At 49.3% G+C, this 16,937-nt stretch overlaps 1 protein-coding gene across 2 annotated transcripts in view; it reads left to right on the forward strand.

Annotated features, from left to right (window-relative positions):
* The window catches only part of LOC139405540 (ras-associated and pleckstrin homology domains-containing protein 1-like), a 131,927-nt gene continuing 114,990 nt past the window's right edge, over nucleotides 1–16,937 (forward strand). The window contains exon 1 of one of the 2 annotated variants that reach the window (XM_071147955.1): nucleotides 1–164. The gene's annotated coding sequence lies outside the window, so the exon portion shown is untranslated. The remainder of the gene's footprint in view (nucleotides 165–16,937) is intronic. The other variant, XM_071147953.1, reaches the window with a different exon arrangement.

Genomic DNA, 16,937 nt, shown 5'->3' on the forward strand with positions numbered 1-16,937 from the left:
GAGGAATCAGTGTCAGAGTTGTTACGAAGCTAAGAAGTCGGCATCGCCGGTGAAAACCGTTCAATTCTGAAAACCGACCAATTGAAATCACAATATTGCATGTGCCGATCAATTGTATCAGTTTTCCCGTTGGATACAGAGGAAAACATTCTGGATTTGTGATAGTAAGTAGCCGCTTACATTCTGTCTCTCTTGAAACCCACCTTGATTTACGAGCAATATTTTGCATTTGCAAAACGTTTTTATAATTATGTTACGTTGGAATCAGGGGACGCTCATCTGTTAAATCGATGCAATGTTGAATTTTAGGTTATTATAACGGATTACTCATTAGCCTATTCGCTGATATGGAGCCACATCAGGCTACCATGATTAGCCTACATTTCTACAGCGGTGAAATCTAGAGACATTTGGAAACACAAAAATGACCAAGGCAGATTTATCCTGTGTTTTAAATGCAAGAAAAACAACACGTTTATCGCTAGGCCAAAAAATGCATGAGGCTACAACGTTGATTCATTTCAACGAAGGCAGCAGATGAGAATTGAATTGCATCTGGAGCTGGTTTGGACGTTTTCAGGCTAAATGGGTGTGTTGTGGTTTGTATGAGGCTAATGTTTTGGTGCCCTGTTCATGGAATAATGCAGTGTATGTCAGCCGAAGGACAAGCACAGGGAAAAGTCGTGGATGGTTCCCGGCCTGTGAACACTATTGCCGGGGAGAATAATGTGACATACCATTAAGTAAGGGAACCCTAATTGGGGCAATATGTACGATGTAAATTCTGAATTAGGCCTACACATGATAAGGGCGTGGCGAGTCACTGATATGGGCGTGTTCTCGTGCCAGCGTTTCATCTGTGTTGCCACCCTGTAATTTCTAAATTGTCTCATCACAGCACTGTTGGTTCATGTTTGATGCCACAGCGAAGCAGTCTATTTTTGGCCTGTGCGATATGGCCTAAAAATATAATCTCGATTTTGTTGTTCAAATTTATGTGCGATTTACGATATATATATCTGAAATGTTTTCAAATGTTTTCTCTAAATAATCTTTGTCCAATTTAAAGGTCAGATAACCACTGAGTAGACTGATACCCTGTTTCATGCCATAAGTAAAGATGTACAGTGCCTATAACTATGCCCCCAATCCAATTATGCATTCTAATACATCCACAATGTGAATTAAATTATTTGTTCTGTTTATTGTCAAACTAATACATTTTTATTTTAAATTGTAACATTCCAACCTTGTTTAGCATGAGCTAGTCCAAATATGGCATGTTATCACAATTTGTATCCGTAATGCCATCACTCTCAGATAGGGACTTTTATTTTGAAGTCGAACCCGGAAATTCAACACACTGAAGACAACAGCCGCCGGTTACCGTAGTAACGGAGTAAACACATTTTCGCCCCTGTGAAAAGTGAATCGCTTTAACACCATATCGGTATGCATTAAAACGTACTTAGTCAACAGAAGTTATGAACAACCAAAAATATATATATATATGAGATAACAATGATTTATTGTGGCTAGCTAGCTCATCTGTTACATGTATGTACTGATGTATTTACAGCCGGGGCAGGCCGGCATTGTAACATACTGTAACACAGCTCTGACCGGTGTTTTCTACCCTGGTATCAAACACAGCTCAGACTGGTGTTTTCTACTCTGGTATCAAACACAGCTTTGACTGGTGTTTTCTACTCTGGTATCAAACACAGCTTTGACTGGTGTTTTCTACTCTGGTATCAATTCGTTCTTTAACTGATTTACCTAGTTAAATAAATTAAATAAATAAATATAAATCACCAGGCTTTCTACCTAATCGAGCATGGTGCGAACACCGCCGAGCCCCACCCGGTCACACTGCCTCTCAGCTGCACCGCTCTGTATTACCTACAGTAGTAGAAAGAGGAACATCAATGATAACCTGCGATATTCATATGAACACATCCTTGTTGTAATCGATCGGGCACTAGAGCTGCCTAATCCAATAAATGGCCGTTGATTGTTCTAAACATTCTGTGTGTAGATTTAGCTGCTTCCTACACCCTAATTCAGTGGTCACCAACCTTTTCTGAGTCAAAATGCAAGCAGAGATGTACTACTCAGATAGTTTTTTAAAAACATGACTTAAAAAACAAACAAACTATGCAACATTAACCAATTAAAAACAGTTCTGTAGCAATGAGGTTTATACAGTAGGCTATAGGCCCAATGGGGGCTCTCGAGTGGCACAGTGGTCTAAGACACTGCATCTCAGTACAAGAGGCATCACATCCGGCTGTGATTAGGAGTCCCGTGGGACGGCACCCTATTGGCTCAGCATCTGTTCTGAGGGGGCGGAGCAGTTACTGTCAACAACACAACCGTTTACTGGCTCAGCTGTTTCTACCCTTTACATTAGACTACAGAGTGGGCCCATTCCATGACCATTACTGGCTCTACTGGCTCAGCTGTTTCCACCCTTTACATTAGACTACAGAGTGGGCCCATTCCATGACCATCTACTGGCTCTACTGGCTCAGCTGTTTCCACCCTTTACATTAGACTACAGAGTGGGCCCATTCCATGACCATATACTGGCTCAGCCAGTGTCTCCGCCAGCCAGTGTCTCCGCCAGCCAGTGTCTCCGCCAGCCAGTGTCTCCGCCAGACAGTACCAGCTAGCTTTATGTCTATCAGAGAGGTTTATAAATATATTTATTTGCACCATAAAATACAGCACTCTAAGGCGCAGCATCTCAGTGCAAGAGGCATCACTACAGTCCCTGGTTCGAATCCAGGCTGTATCACATCCGGACGTGATTGGGAGTCTCATAGGGCAGCACACAATTTGGCCCAGCGTCGTCTGGGTTTGGCCAGGGTAGGCTGTCATTGTAAATAAGAATTTGTTCTTAACTGACTTGCCTAGTTAAAACATTATGGCCCACCCATTTAGGAGCCAGGCCCACCCAATCAGAATATGTTTTTTTCCCCACAAAAGGGTTTTATTAGAGACAGAAATACTCCTCAGTTTCATCAGCTGTCTGGGTGGACCTCCTGGGCTGGCCTGGTTACACGTGGTCTGCGGTTCTGAGGCTGGTTGAACGTACTGCCAAATTCTATAAAATTATGTTGGAGGCTGTTTATGGTAGATAAATGAACATTAAATTCTCTGGCAACTTCTCTGGTTGACATTCCTGCAGTCAGCAAGCCAACTGCTGCACCCTCAACTTGAGACATCTGCGGCATTGTGTTGTGTGACAAAACTGGACATGTTAGAGTGGCCTTTTATTGTCCCCAGCACAAGGTGCACCTATGTAATGATCATGCTGTTTAATCAGCTTCTTGATATGCCACACATGTCAGGTGGATGGATTATCTTGGCAAAGTTGAAATGCTCACTAACAGGGATGTAAACAAATTTGTTTACAACTTTAAATGGATGTAAACAAATTTGAGAGACAAGGTTTTTGTGTGTATTGGAAAATGTGTTGTATATTTTATTCTCATGAAACATGGGACCAACACATTTACATGTTGCGTTTATACACTGGTCAGTATGTTAGGTAGGCCCATAATGTTCTGTATCAGAGAGGTGTATAAATCTATTAGGTAGGCTCATAAAGCTCTGTATCAGAGAGGTTTATAACTCTTTTAGGTAGGCTCATAATGTTCTGTATCAGAGAGGTTTATAACTCTTTTAGGTAGGCTCATAAAGCTCTGTATCAGAGAGGTTTATAAATCTATTAGGTAGGCTCATAATGTTCTGTATCAGAGAGGTTTATAAATCTATTAGGTAGGCCCATAAAGCTCTGTATCAGAGAGGTTTATAAATCTATTAGGTAGGCTCATAATGTTCTGTATCAGAGAGGTTTATAAATCTATTAGGTAGGCCCATAAAGCTCTGTATCAGAGAGGTTTATAAATCTATTAGGTAGGCTCATAATGTTCTGTATCAGAGAGGTTTATAAATCTATTAGGTAGGCTCATAATGTTCTGTATCAGAGAGGTTTATAAATCTATTAGGTAGGCTCATAATGTTCTGTATCAGAGAGGTTTATAAATCTATTAGGTAGGCTCATAATGTTCTGTATCAGAGAGGTTTATAAATCTATTAGGTAGGCTCATAAAGCTCTGTATCAGAGAGGTTTATAAATCTATTAGGTAGGCTCATAAAGCTCTGTATCAGAGAGGTTTATAAATCTATTAGGTAGGCTCATAATGTTCTGTATCAGAGAGGTTTATAAATCTATTAGGTAGGCTCATAAAGCTCTGTATCAGAGAGGTTTATAAATCTATTAGGTAGGCTCATAAAGCTCTGTATCAGAGAGGTTTATAAATCTATTAGGTAGGCTCATAAAGCTCTGTATCAGAGAGGTTTATAAATCTATTAGGTAGGCTCATAAAGCTCTGTATCAGAGAGGTTTATAAATCTATTAGGTAGGCCCATAAAGCTCTGTATCAGAGAGGTTTATAAATCTATTAGGTAGGCTCATAATGTTCTGTATCAGAGAGGTTTATAAATCTATTAGGTAGGCTCATAAAGCTCTGTATCAGAGAGGTTTATAAATCTATTAGGTAGGCTCATAATGTTCTGTATCAGAGAGGTTTCTAAATCTATTAGGTAGGCTCATAAAGCTCTGTATCAGAGAGGTTTATAACTCTATTAGGTAGGCTCATAAAGCTCTGTATCAGAGAGGTTTATAACTCTATTAGGTAGGCTCATAAAGCTCTGTATCAGAGAGGTTTATAAATCTATTAGGTAGGCTCATAAAGCTCTGTATCAGAGAGGTTTATAAATCTATTAGGTAGGCTCATAATGTTCTGTATCAGAGAGGTTTATAACTCTATTAGGTAGGCTCATAAAGCTCTGTATCAGAGAGGTTTATAAATCTATTAGGTAGGCTCATAAAGCTCTGTATCAGAGAGGTTTCTAAATCTATTAGGTAGGCTCATAAAGCTCTGTATCAGAGAGGTGTATAACTCTATTAGGTAGGCTCATAAAGCTCTGTATCAGAGAGGTTTATAACTCTATTAGGTAGGCCCATAATGTTCTGTATCAGAGAGGTTTATAAATCTATTAGGTAGGCTCATAAAGCTCTGTATCAGAGAGGTTTATAACTCTATTAGGTAGGCCCATAATGTTCTGTATCAGAGAGGTTTATAACTCTTTTAGGTAGGCCCATAATGTTCTGTATCAGAGAGGTGTATAACTCTATTAGGTAGGCCCATAATGTTCTGTATCAGAGAGGTTTATAAATCTATTAGGTAGGCTCATAAAGCTCTGTATCAGAGAGGTTTATAACTCTATTAGGTAGGCCCATAATGTTCTGTATCAGAGAGGTGTATAACTCTATTAGGTAGGCTCATAAAGCTCTGTATCAGAGAGGTTTATAACTCTATTAGGTAGGCTCATAATGTTCTGTATCAGAGAGGTTTATAAATCTATTAGGTAGGCTCATAAAGCTCTGTATCAGAGAGGTTTATAAATCTATTAGGTAGGCTCATAAAGCTCTGTATCAGAGAGGTTTATAACTCTATTAGGTAGGCCCATAATGTTCTGTATCAGAGAGGTTTATAACTCTATTAGGTAGGCCCATAATGTTCTGTATCAGAGAGGTGTATAACTCTATTAGGTAGGCTCATAATGTTCTGTATCAGAGAGGTTTATAACTCTATTAGGTAGGCCCATAATGTTCTGTATCAGAGAGGTTTATAACTCTATTAGGTAGGCCCATAATGTTCTGTATCAGAGAGGTGTATAACTCTATTAGGTAGGCTCATAAAGCTCTGTATCAGAGAGGTTTCTAACTCTTTTAGGTAGGCCCATAATGTTCTGTATCAGAGAGGTTTCTAACTCTTTTAGGTAGGCCCATAATGTTCTGTATCAGAGAGGTGTATAACTCTATTAGGTAGGCCCATAATGTTCTGTATCAGAGAGGTGTATAACTCTATTAGGTAGGCTCATAAAGCTCTGTATCAGAGAGGTTTATAACTCTATTAGGTAGGCTCATAATGTTCTGTATCAGAGAGGTTTATAAATCTATTAGGTAGGCTCATAAAGCTCTGTATCAGAGAGGTTTATAAATCTATTAGGTAGGCTCATAAAGCTCTGTATCAGAGAGGTTTATAACTCTATTAGGTAGGCCCATAATGTTCTGTATCAGAGAGGTTTATAACTCTATTAGGTAGGCCCATAATGTTCTGTATCAGAGAGGTGTATAACTCTATTAGGTAGGCCCATAAAGCTCTGTATCAGAGAGGTTTATAACTCTATTAGGTAGGCCCATAAAGCTCTGTATCAGAGAGGTTTATAACTCTATTAGGTAGGCCCATAATGTTCTGTATCAGAGAGGTGTATAACTCTATTAGGTAGGCCCATAAAGCTCTGTATCAGAGAGGTTTATAACTCTATTAGGTAGGCCCATAAAGCTCTGTATCAGAGAGGTGTATAACTCTATTAGGTAGGCCCATAATGTTCTGTATCAGAGAGGTGTATAACTCTTTTAGGTAGGCTCATAAAGCTCTGTATCAGAGAGGTGTATAACTCTATTAGGTAGGCCCATAATGTTCTGTATCAGAGAGGTTTATAACTCTTTTAGGTAGGCCCATAAAGCTCTGTATCAGAGAGGTTTATAACTCTATTAGGTAGGCCCATAATGTTTATAATGCTTTATGAGCCCACTGGGCCCAGTGGTGTAAAAATACTTCACAGTAGTTTTTTTGAGGTGTCTGAACCTTTACTATTTATAATTGACAACTTTTACTTCACCACATTTCTAAAGAAAATAATGTACTTTTTACTCCGTGCATTTTCCCTGACACCTAAACGTACTCGTTATATTTTGAATGGTTAGCAGGACAGAAACATGGTCTAATTCACACACTTATCAAGAGAACATCCCTACTGCCTCTGATCTGGTGGACTCGCTAAACACACAGGCTTCGTTTGTTAATTATGTCTGAATGTTGGAGTGTGTCCCTGGCTATCCATAAATTAAGAAAATGGTGCTGTCTGGTTTGCATAATATAAGGAATTTTAAATTATTCATACTTTTGATGCTTAATTATATATTTTTTTAATTAACATTTGATACTTAAGTATATTTAAAATCAAATACTTTTAGACTTTTTACTCAAGTAGTATTTTACTGGGTGACTTTTACTTTAGTCATTTTCTATTAATTTAGCTCTGTATCAGAGAGGTTTATAAATCTATTTATTAGGTAGGACCATAAAGCTCTGAGCAGCTTGGCACAGAGACTTTTGAGGCAGAGGGGACAAATCTTACAGCCGCTTGTCATCAGTGAGGAATCTGAAGTTCTGTTGCGCCCAGATCTGAAACACCAGGGCCCGGTTTCCCAGAAGCGTCTTAAATATTTCTTCTAACCATGAATTTAGCCTTGATTTTAGGAGAACGGGCCCTGGACTCAGTGCAGTGGTACTGTGGTAGGGCTTAGGTGAGGGAATCTATAGGCATCTATCAATAGATGCCTTCAAATGCCACCCGATTCCCTTTATAGTGCTCTACTGGTCCAGGACCAAGAGAGAATAGAACACGCAGTACTGTAGGTCTGAGGTTGCCTATACATTAAACTTCATATCTCTCAGCCCTGAAACATCCCTTTAGAGGGCCTGTGGTTGTGGTTGCTGCTAGGTCAGGCCTGTGGCTGTGGTTGCTGCTCGGACAGGCTTGTGGCTGTGGTTGCTGCTAGGACAGGCCTGTTGCTGTGGTTGCTGCTCGGACAGGCCTGTGGCTGTGGTTGCTGTGGTTGCTGCTAGGACAGGCCTGTGGCTGTGGTTGCTGCTAGGACAGGCCTGTTGCTGTGGTTGCTGCTCGGACAGGCGCTGCTAGGACAGGCCTGTGGCTGTGGTTGCTGTGGTTGCTGCTAGGACAGGCCTGTGGCTGTGGTTGCTGCTAGGACAGGCCTGTTGCTGTGGTTGCTGCTCGGACAGGCGCTGCTAGGACAGGCCTGTGGCTGTGGTTGCTGTGGTTGCTGCTAGGACAGGCCTGTGGCTGTGGTTGCTGCTAGGACAGGCCTGTGGCTGTGGTTGCTGTGGTTGCTGCTAGGACAGGCCTGTGGCTGTGGTTGCTGCTAGGACAGGCCTGTGGCTGTGGTTGCTGCTAGGACAGGCCTGTTGCTGTGGTTGCTGCTAGGACAGGCTTGTGGCTGTGGTTGCTGCTAGGACAGGCCTGTGGTTGTGGTTGCTGCTCGGACAGGCCTGTGGTTGTGGTTGCTGCTCGGACAGGCCTGTGGTTGTGGTTGCTGCTCGGACAGGCCTGTGGTTGTGGTTGCTGCTCGGACAGGCCTGTGGGTGTGGTTGCTGCTAGGACAGGCCTGTGGGTGTGGTTGCTGCTAGGACAGGCCTGTTGCTGTGGTTGCTGCTCGGACAGGCCTGTGGCTGTGGTTGCTGCTCGGACAGGCCTGTGGCTGTGGTTGCTGTGGTTGCTGCTAGGACAGGCCTGTGGCTGTGGTTGCTGCTAGGTCAGGCCTGTGGCTGTGGTTGCTGCTAGGTCAGGCCTGTGGCTGTGGTTGCTGCTCGGACAGGCCTGTGGCTGTGGTTGCTGCTAGGACAGGCCTGTGGCTGTGGTTGCTGCTCGGACAGGCCTGTGGCTGTGGTTGCTGCTAGGTCAGGCCTGTGGCTGTGGTTGCTGCTAGGTCAGGCCTGTGGCTGTGGTTGCTGCTCGGACAGGCCTGTTGCTGTGGTTGCTGCTCGGACAGGCCTGTGGCTGTGGTTGCTGCTCGGACAGGCCTGTGGCTGTGGTTGCTGTGGTTGCTGCTAGGACAGGCCTGTGGCTGTGGTTGCTGCTAGGTCAGGCCTGTGGCTGTGGTTGCTGCTAGGTCAGGCCTGTGGCTGTGGTTGCTGCTCGGACAGGCCTGTGGCTGTGGTTGCTGCTAGGACAGGCCTGTGGCTGTGGTTGCTGCTCGGACAGGCCTGTGGCTGTGGTTGCTGCTAGGACAGGCCTGTGGCTGTGGTTGCTGCTAGGTCAGGCCTGTGGCTGTGGTTGCTGCTCGGACAGGCCTGTGGCTGTGGTTGCTGTGGTTGCTACTAGGTCAGGCCTGTGGCTGTGGTTGCTGCTAGGACAGGGCTGTGGTTGCTGCTCGGACAGGCCTGTGGCTGTGGTTGCTGCTCGGACAGGCCTGTGGCTGTGGTTGCTGCTCGGACAGGCCTGTGGCTGTGGTTGCTGCTCGGACAGGCCTGTGGCTGTGGTTGCTGCTCGGACAGGCCTGTGGCTGTGGTTGCTGCTCGGACAGGCCTGTGGCTGTGGTTGCTGCTCGGACAGGCCTGTGGCTGTGGTTGCTGCTCGGACAGGCCTGTGGCTGTGGTTGCTGCTCGGACAGGCCTGTGGCTGTGGTTGCTGCTCGGACAGGCCTGTGGCTGTGGTTGCTGCTAGGACAGGCCTGTGGCTGTGGTTGCTGCTAGGACAGGCCTGTGGCTGTGGTTGCTGCTAGGACAGGCCTGTGGCTGTGGTTGCTGCTAGGACAGGCCTGTGGCTGTGGTTGCTGCTAGGTCAGGCCTGTGGCTGTGGTTGCTGCTAGGACAGGCCTGTGGCTGTGGTTGCTGCTAGGACAGGCCTGTGGCTGTGGTTGCTGCTAGGACAGGCCTGTGACTGTGGTTGCTGCTAGGACAGGCCTGTGGTTGCTGCTAGGACAGGCCTGTGGCTGTGGTTGCTGCTAGGACAGGCCTGTGGTTGCTGCTAGGACAGGCCTGTGGCTGTGGTTGCTGCTAGGACAGGCCTGTGGCTGTGGTTGCTGCTAGGACAGGCCTGTGGCTGTGGTTGCTGCTAGGACAGGCCTGTGGCTGTGGTTGCTGCTAGGACAGGCCTGTGGCTGTGGTTGATGCTAGGACAGGCCTGTGGCTGTGGTTGCTGCTAGGACAGGCCTGTGGCTGTGGTTGCTGCTAGGACAGGCCTGTGGCTGTGGTTGCTGCTAGGACAGGCCTGTGGCTGTGGTTGCTTCTAGGACAGGCCTGTGGCTGTGGTTGCTGCTAGGACAGGCCTGTGGCTGTGGTTGCTGCTAGGACAGGCCTGTGGCTGTGGTTGCTGCTAGGACAGGCCTGTGGCTGTGGTTGCTGCTAGGTCAGGCCTGTGGCTGTGGTTGCTGCTAGGTCAGGCCTGTGGCTGTGGTTGCTGCTAGGACAGGCCTGTGGCTGTGGTTGCTGCTCGGACAGGCCTGTGGCTGTGGTTGCTGCTAGGTCAGGCCTGTGGCTGTGGTTGCTGCTAGGTCAGGCCTGTGGCTGTGGTTGCTGCTCGGACAGGCCTGTTGCTGTGGTTGCTGCTCGGACAGGCCTGTGGCTGTGGTTGCTGCTCGGACAGGCCTGTGGCTGTGGTTGCTGTGGTTGCTGCTAGGACAGGCCTGTGGCTGTGGTTGCTGCTAGGTCAGGCCTGTGGCTGTGGTTGCTGCTAGGTCAGGCCTGTGGCTGTGGTTGCTGCTCGGACAGGCCTGTGGCTGTGGTTGCTGCTAGGACAGGCCTGTGGCTGTGGTTGCTGCTCGGACAGGCCTGTGGCTGTGGTTGCTGCTAGGTCAGGCCTGTGGCTGTGGTTGCTGCTAGGTCAGGCCTGTGGCTGTGGTTGCTGCTCGGACAGGCCTGTGGCTGTGGTTGCTGTGGTTGCTACTAGGTCAGGCCTGTGGCTGTGGTTGCTGCTAGGACAGGCCTGTGGCTGTGGTTGCTGCTCGGACAGGCCTGTGGCTGTGGTTGCTGCTCGGACAGGCCTGTGGCTGTGGTTGCTGCTCGGACAGGCCTGTGGCTGTGGTTGCTGCTCGGACAGGCCTGTGGCTGTGGTTGCTGCTCGGACAGGCCTGTGGCTGTGGTTGCTGCTCGGACAGGCCTGTGGCTGTGGTTGCTGCTCGGACAGGCCTGTGGCTGTGGTTGCTGCTCGGACAGGCCTGTGGCTGTGGTTGCTGCTCGGACAGGCCTGTGGCTGTGGTTGCTGCTCGGACAGGCCTGTGGCTGTGGTTGCTGCTAGGACAGGCCTGTGGCTGTGGTTGCTGCTAGGACAGGCCTGTGGCTGTGGTTGCTGCTAGGACAGGCCTGTGGCTGTGGTTGCTGCTAGGTCAGGCCTGTGGCTGTGGTTGCTGCTAGGACAGGCCTGTGGCTGTGGTTGCTGCTAGGACAGGCCTGTGGCTGTGGTTGCTGCTAGGTCAGGCCTGTGGCTGTGGTTGCTGCTAGGACAGGCCTGTGACTGTGGTTGCTGCTAGGACAGGCCTGTGGTTGCTGCTAGGACAGGCCTGTGGCTGTGGTTGCTGCTAGGACAGGCCTGTGGTTGCTGCTAGGACAGGCCTGTGGCTGTGGTTGCTGCTAGGACAGGCCTGTGGCTGTGGTTGCTGCTAGGACAGGCCTGTGGCTGTGGTTGCTGCTAGGTCAGGCCTGTGGCTGTGGTTGCTGCTAGGACAGGCCTGTGGCTGTGGTTGATGCTAGGACAGGCCTGTGGCTGTGGTTGCTGCTAGGACAGGCCTGTGGCTGTGGTTGCTGCTAGGACAGGCCTGTGGCTGTGGTTGCTGCTAGGACAGGCCTGTGGCTGTGGTTGCTTCTAGGACAGGCCTGTGGCTGTGGTTGCTGCTAGGACAGGCCTGTGGCTGTGGTTGCTGCTAGGACAGGCCTGTGGCTGTGGTTGCTGCTAGGACAGGCCTGTGGCTGTGGTTGCTGCTAGGTCAGGCCTGTGGCTGTGGTTGCTGCTAGGTCAGGCCTGTGGCTGTGGTTGCTGCTAGGTCAGGCCTGTGGCTGTGGTTGCTGCTCGGACAGGCCTGTGGCTGTGGTTGCTGTGGTTGCTGCTAGGACAGGCCTGTGGCTGTGGTTGCTGCTAGGTCAGGCCTGTGGCTGTGGTTGCTGCTAGGTCAGGCCTGTGGCTGTGGTTGCTGCTCGGACAGGCCTTTGGCTGTGGTTGCTGCTAGGTCAGGCCTGTGGCTGTGGTTGCTGCTAGGTCAGGCCTGTGGCTGTGGTTGCTGCTCGGACAGGCCTGTGGCTGTGGTTGCTGTGGTTGCTGCTAGGTCAGGCCTGTGGCTGTGGTTGCTGCTAGGACAGGCCTGTGGCTGTGGTTGCTGCTCGGACAGGCCTGTGGCTGTGGTTGCTGCTCGGACAGGCCTGTGGCTGTGGTTGCTGCTCGGACAGGCCTGTGGCTGTGGTTGCTGCTAGGTCAGGCCTGTGGCTGTGGTTGCTGCTCGGACAGTTCTGTGGCTGTGGTCGCTGCTCGGACAGGCCTGTGGCTGTGGTCGCTGCTCGGACAGGCCTGTGGCTGTGGTCGCTGCTCGGACAGGCCTGTGGCTGTGGTTGCTGCTCGGACAGGCCTGTGGCTGTGGTTGCTGCTAGGACAGGCCTGTGGCTGTGGTTGCTGCTAGGACAGGCCTGTGGTTGCTGCTAGGACAGGCCTGTGGCTGTGGTTGCTGTGGTTGCTGCTAGGTCAGGCCTGTGGCTGTGGTTGCTGCTAGGACAGGCCTGTGGCTGTGGTTGCTGTGGTTGCCGCTAGGACAGGCCTGTGGCTGTGGTTGCTGTGGTTGCCGCTAGGACAGGCCTGTGGCTGTGGTTGCTGCTAGGACAGGCCTGTGTCTGTGGTTGCTGCTAGGACAGGCCTGTTGCTGTGGTTGCTGCTAGGACAGGCCTGTTGCTGTGGTTGCTGCTAGGACAGGCCTGTTGCTGTGGTTGCTGCTAGGACAGGCCTGTTGCTGTGGTTGCTGCTAGGACAGGCCTGTTGCTGTGGTTGCTGCTAGGACAGGCCTGTGGTTGCTGCTAGGACAGGCCTGTGGCTGTGGTTGCTGCTAGGACAGGCCTGTGGCTGTGGTTGCTGCTAGGACAGGCCTGTGGCTGTGGTTGCTGCTAGGACAGGCCTGTGGCTGTGGTTGCTGCTAGGACAGGCCTGTGGCTGTGGTTGCTGCTAGGACAGGCCTGTGGCTGTGGTTGCTGCTAGGGCAGGCCTGTGGCTGTGGTTGCTGCTAGGGCAGGCCTGTGGCTGTGGTTGCTGCTAGGACAGGCCTGTGGATGGATGGAAAATATTGTTTTCCTCCTTTTTCTCCTGAGCTGGACAGAGTAGCGAGCCAAGACCTGAGATGATACCCTTGTCATGATTTTCCACTCAGTAATATCTTATGGGCAGATTTTGTGTGTAGAACAGAATCTGTCAAGACTGAGTGGCATGTGTGTAGAACAGAATCTGGTAAGACTGAATCCTAATCTCAGCACATTCAATTGACTGTTACTGCAGAACCTAATCACACGGTGAAGATCATTGTGATGACCCAAGTGGGATTTACTTCCCATATCAAATCAAATTGTATTTGTCACATGTGTCACTCCTGCGTTGTCTTGGCTTTGTGCTTAGGGTCGTTGTCCTGTTGGAAGGTGAACCTTCGCCCCAGTCTGAGGTCCTGAGCACTCTGGAGCAGGTTTTCATCCTGGATCTATTTGTGCTTTGCTCCGTTCATCTTTACCTCAATCCTGACTAGTCTCCCAGTCCCTGCTGCTGAAAAACATCCCCACAGCATGATGCTGCCACCACCATGCTTCACCGGGATGGTGCCAGGTTTCCTCCAGACGTGACACTTGTCTTTCAGGCCAAAGAGTTCAATCTTGGTTTCATCAGACCAGAGAATTTTGTTTCTCATGGTCTGAGAGTCCTTTAGGTGTCTTTTGGCAAATTCCAAGCGGGCTGTCATGTGCCTTTTACTGAGGATTAGCTTCTGTCTGGCACTACCCTCTTAAACCTTTACGGAACTTAAACGTTCGCTTTCTTACATAGCACATATTGCACTTTTACTTTCTTCTCCAACACTTATTTAAACCAAATTGAACATCTTTCATTATTTACTTCAGGCTAAATTGATTTTATTGATGTATTATATTAAGTTAAAATAAGTGTTCATTCAGTATTGTTGTAATTGTCATTATTACAAATTTAAAAAATTGGCCGATTTTATCGATATCGGCTCTTTTTGGTCCTCCAATAATCGGTATCGGCGTTGAAAAATCATAATCGGTCGACCTCTAGTCTGTATATTATATATTAGTCATACTTTTATTATTGAGGTATGGTGAGTGCTTGTGTGTCTACAGACAGGGACAATCATAGACCACCTGTACAGAGGACATCTCTGCCCCCCTGCCATGGAGACAACTGTTTATTCTGCTACAGGAGGTCTGGTCATCAGACTACAGTCCTGCGCCAGGGGGAGGAGGTCTGGTTGTCAGGGGGAGGTCTGGTTGTCAGACTACAGTCCTGCGCCAGGGGGAGGAGGTCTGGTTGTCAGGGGGAGGTCTGGTCGTCAGACCACAGTCCTGCGCTAGGTGTGGAGGAGGTCTGGTTGTCAGACCACAGTCCTGCGCCAGGGGGAGGAGGTCTGGTCGTCAGACCACAGTCCTGCGCCAGGGGGAGGAGGTCTGGTCGTCAGACCACAGTCCTGCGCCAGGGGGAGGAGGTCTGGTTGTCAGGGGGAGGTCTGGTCGTCAGACCACAGTCCTGTGCCAGGGGGAGGAGGTCTGGTTGTCAGGGGGAGGTCTGTTTGTCAGACCACAGTCCTGTGCCAGGGTGGAGGAGGTCTGGTTGTCAGTGGGAGGTCTGGTCGTCAGACCACAGTCCTGCGCCAGGTGTGGAGGAGGTCTGGTCGTCAGACCACAGTCCTGCGCCAGGTGTGGAGGAGGTCTGGTCGTCAGACCACAGTCCTGCGCCAGGTGTGGAGGAGGCCTGGTCGTCAGACCACAGTCCTGCGCCAGGTGTGGAGGAGGCCTGGTCGTCAGACCACAGTCCTGCGCCAGGTGTGGAGGAGGCCTGGTCGTCAGACCACAGTCCTGCGCCAGGTGTGGAAGAGGCCTGGTTGTCAGGGGGAGGTCTGGTCGTCAGACCACAGTCCTGCGCCAGGTGTGGAGGAGGTCTGGTCGTCAGACCACAGTCCTGCGCCAGGGGGGAGGAGGTCTGGTCGTCAAACCACAGTCCTGCGCCAGGGGGGAGGAGGTCTGGTCGTAAGACCACAGTCCTGCGCCAGGGGGGAGGAGGTCTGGTTGTCAGACCACAGTCCTGCGCCAGGTGTGGAGGGGGTCTGGTTGTCAGGGGGAGGTCTGGTCATCAGACCACAGTCCTGCGCCAGATGTGGAGGAGGCCTGGTCGTCAGACCACAGTCCTGCGCCAGGTGTGGAGGAGGCCTGGTCGTCAGACCACAGTCCTGCGCCAGGTGTGGAGGAGGCCTGGTCGTCAGACCACAGTCCTGCGCCAGGTGTGGAGGTGGCCTGGTCGTCAGACCACAGTCCTGCGCCAGGTGTGGAGGAGGCCTGGTCGTCAGACCACAGTCCTGCGCCAGGTGTGGAGGAGGCCTGGTCGTCAGACCACAGTCCTGCGCCAGGTGTGGAGGAGGCCTGGTCGTCAGACCACAGTCCTGCGCCAGGTGTGGAGGAGGCCTGGTCGTCAGACCACAGTCCTGCGCCAGGTGTGGAGGAGGCCTGGTCGTCAGACCACAGTCCTGCGCCAGGGTGGAGGAGGTCTGGTCGTCAGACCACAGTTTTGCAGGAGGAGAAACAACATTCCTTATTTGTAGCATGGTGTTCTCTGTGGTTTAGCTGACCTTTGGCTTGGTGGCAGCAGCTGCTGTAGTCATTTCAGAGTAGAGAGCAGAGCCAACCCATCCAGACCAGATGCTGATACCGTACTGCCAGCTCTCACAGGACTGAAGGACTGAAATGAGAGAAACAGATGACAACATTCTCCTACACAGAGAAGAATCTGGGGAATTCGGGAGGATTGATTCATGTCACAGTCAGGACCTAAAGTCACCAGACAGATTTACTTGGTCTTGATTGTCAAGGAACCTTGAGACGTTGACCAATTCATTGGTACATTGATGCTTGAAGCAGTTAACTTTTTGATTTGAAGGTCTTGTTGAGGTCATGTTTCTATAAGAAGAGGGAGATGGTGAATCTCAGCAGTTTCCACTAAAGCTGCTTTCATCTGGCAACCAATCACAATTCCAGATGCCAGGTAGCAGTTTAGTTTAGTGGATCTCAAAAATAGCCATCTGTCTCTCTCTCTCTCTGTGTCTCTCTCACTCTCTCTCACTCTCTCTCTCACTCTCTCTCACTCTCTCTCTCACTCTCTCTCACTGTCTCTGTCTCTGTCTCTCTCTCTCTCTCTCTCTCTCTCTCTCTCTCTCTCTCTCTCTCTCTCTCTCTCTCTGTGTGTCTTCTCTCTCTCTCTCTCTCTGTGTGTCTGTCTCTCTCTCTCACACTCTCTGTCTCTCTCTCTGTCTCTCTGTCTCTGTGTCTCTGTGTCTCTCTGTCTCTCTCTCTCTCTGTCTCTCTCTGTCTCTCTGTCTCTCTCTCTCTCTCTCTGTCTCTCTCTCTCTGTGTCTCTCTCTCTCTCCGTCTCTCTCTCTCTGTGTCTCTGTCTCTCTCTGTGTCTCTGTCTCTCTCTCTGTCTCTCTCTCTCTCTCTCTCTGTGTGTGTGTGTATCTCTCTCTCAATTCAATTCAAGGGCTTTATTGGCATGGGAAACATGTGTTAACATTGCCAAAGCAAGTGAGGTAGATAATTGTTATTGTTTATTTCACTTTATATATTATCAGTAAACATTACAAATCAAATTTATTTATATAGCCCTTCGTACATCAGCTGATATCTCAAAGTGCTGTACAGAAACCCAGCCTAAAACCCCAAACAGCAAGCAATGCAGGTGTAGAAGCACGGTGGCTAGGAAAAACTCCCTAGAAAGGAAGAAACCTAGGAAGAAACCTAGAGAGGAACCAGGCTATGAGTAACAACTACCTAGAAAGGCCAAAACCTAGGAAGAAACCTAGAGAGGAACCAGGCTATGTGGGGTGGCCAGTCCTCTTCTGGCTGTGCCGGGTGGAGATTATAACAGAACATGGCCAAGATGTTCAAATGTTCATAAATGACCAGCATGGTCGAATAATAATAAGGCAGAACAGTTGAAACTGGAGCAGCAGCACAGTCAGGTGGACTGGGGACAGC

The sequence above is a fragment of the Oncorhynchus clarkii genome, chromosome 3 (assembly GCF_045791955.1).
Source record: "Oncorhynchus clarkii lewisi isolate Uvic-CL-2024 chromosome 3, UVic_Ocla_1.0, whole genome shotgun sequence".
NCBI classification, from domain to species: domain Eukaryota; kingdom Metazoa; phylum Chordata; class Actinopteri; order Salmoniformes; family Salmonidae; genus Oncorhynchus; species Oncorhynchus clarkii.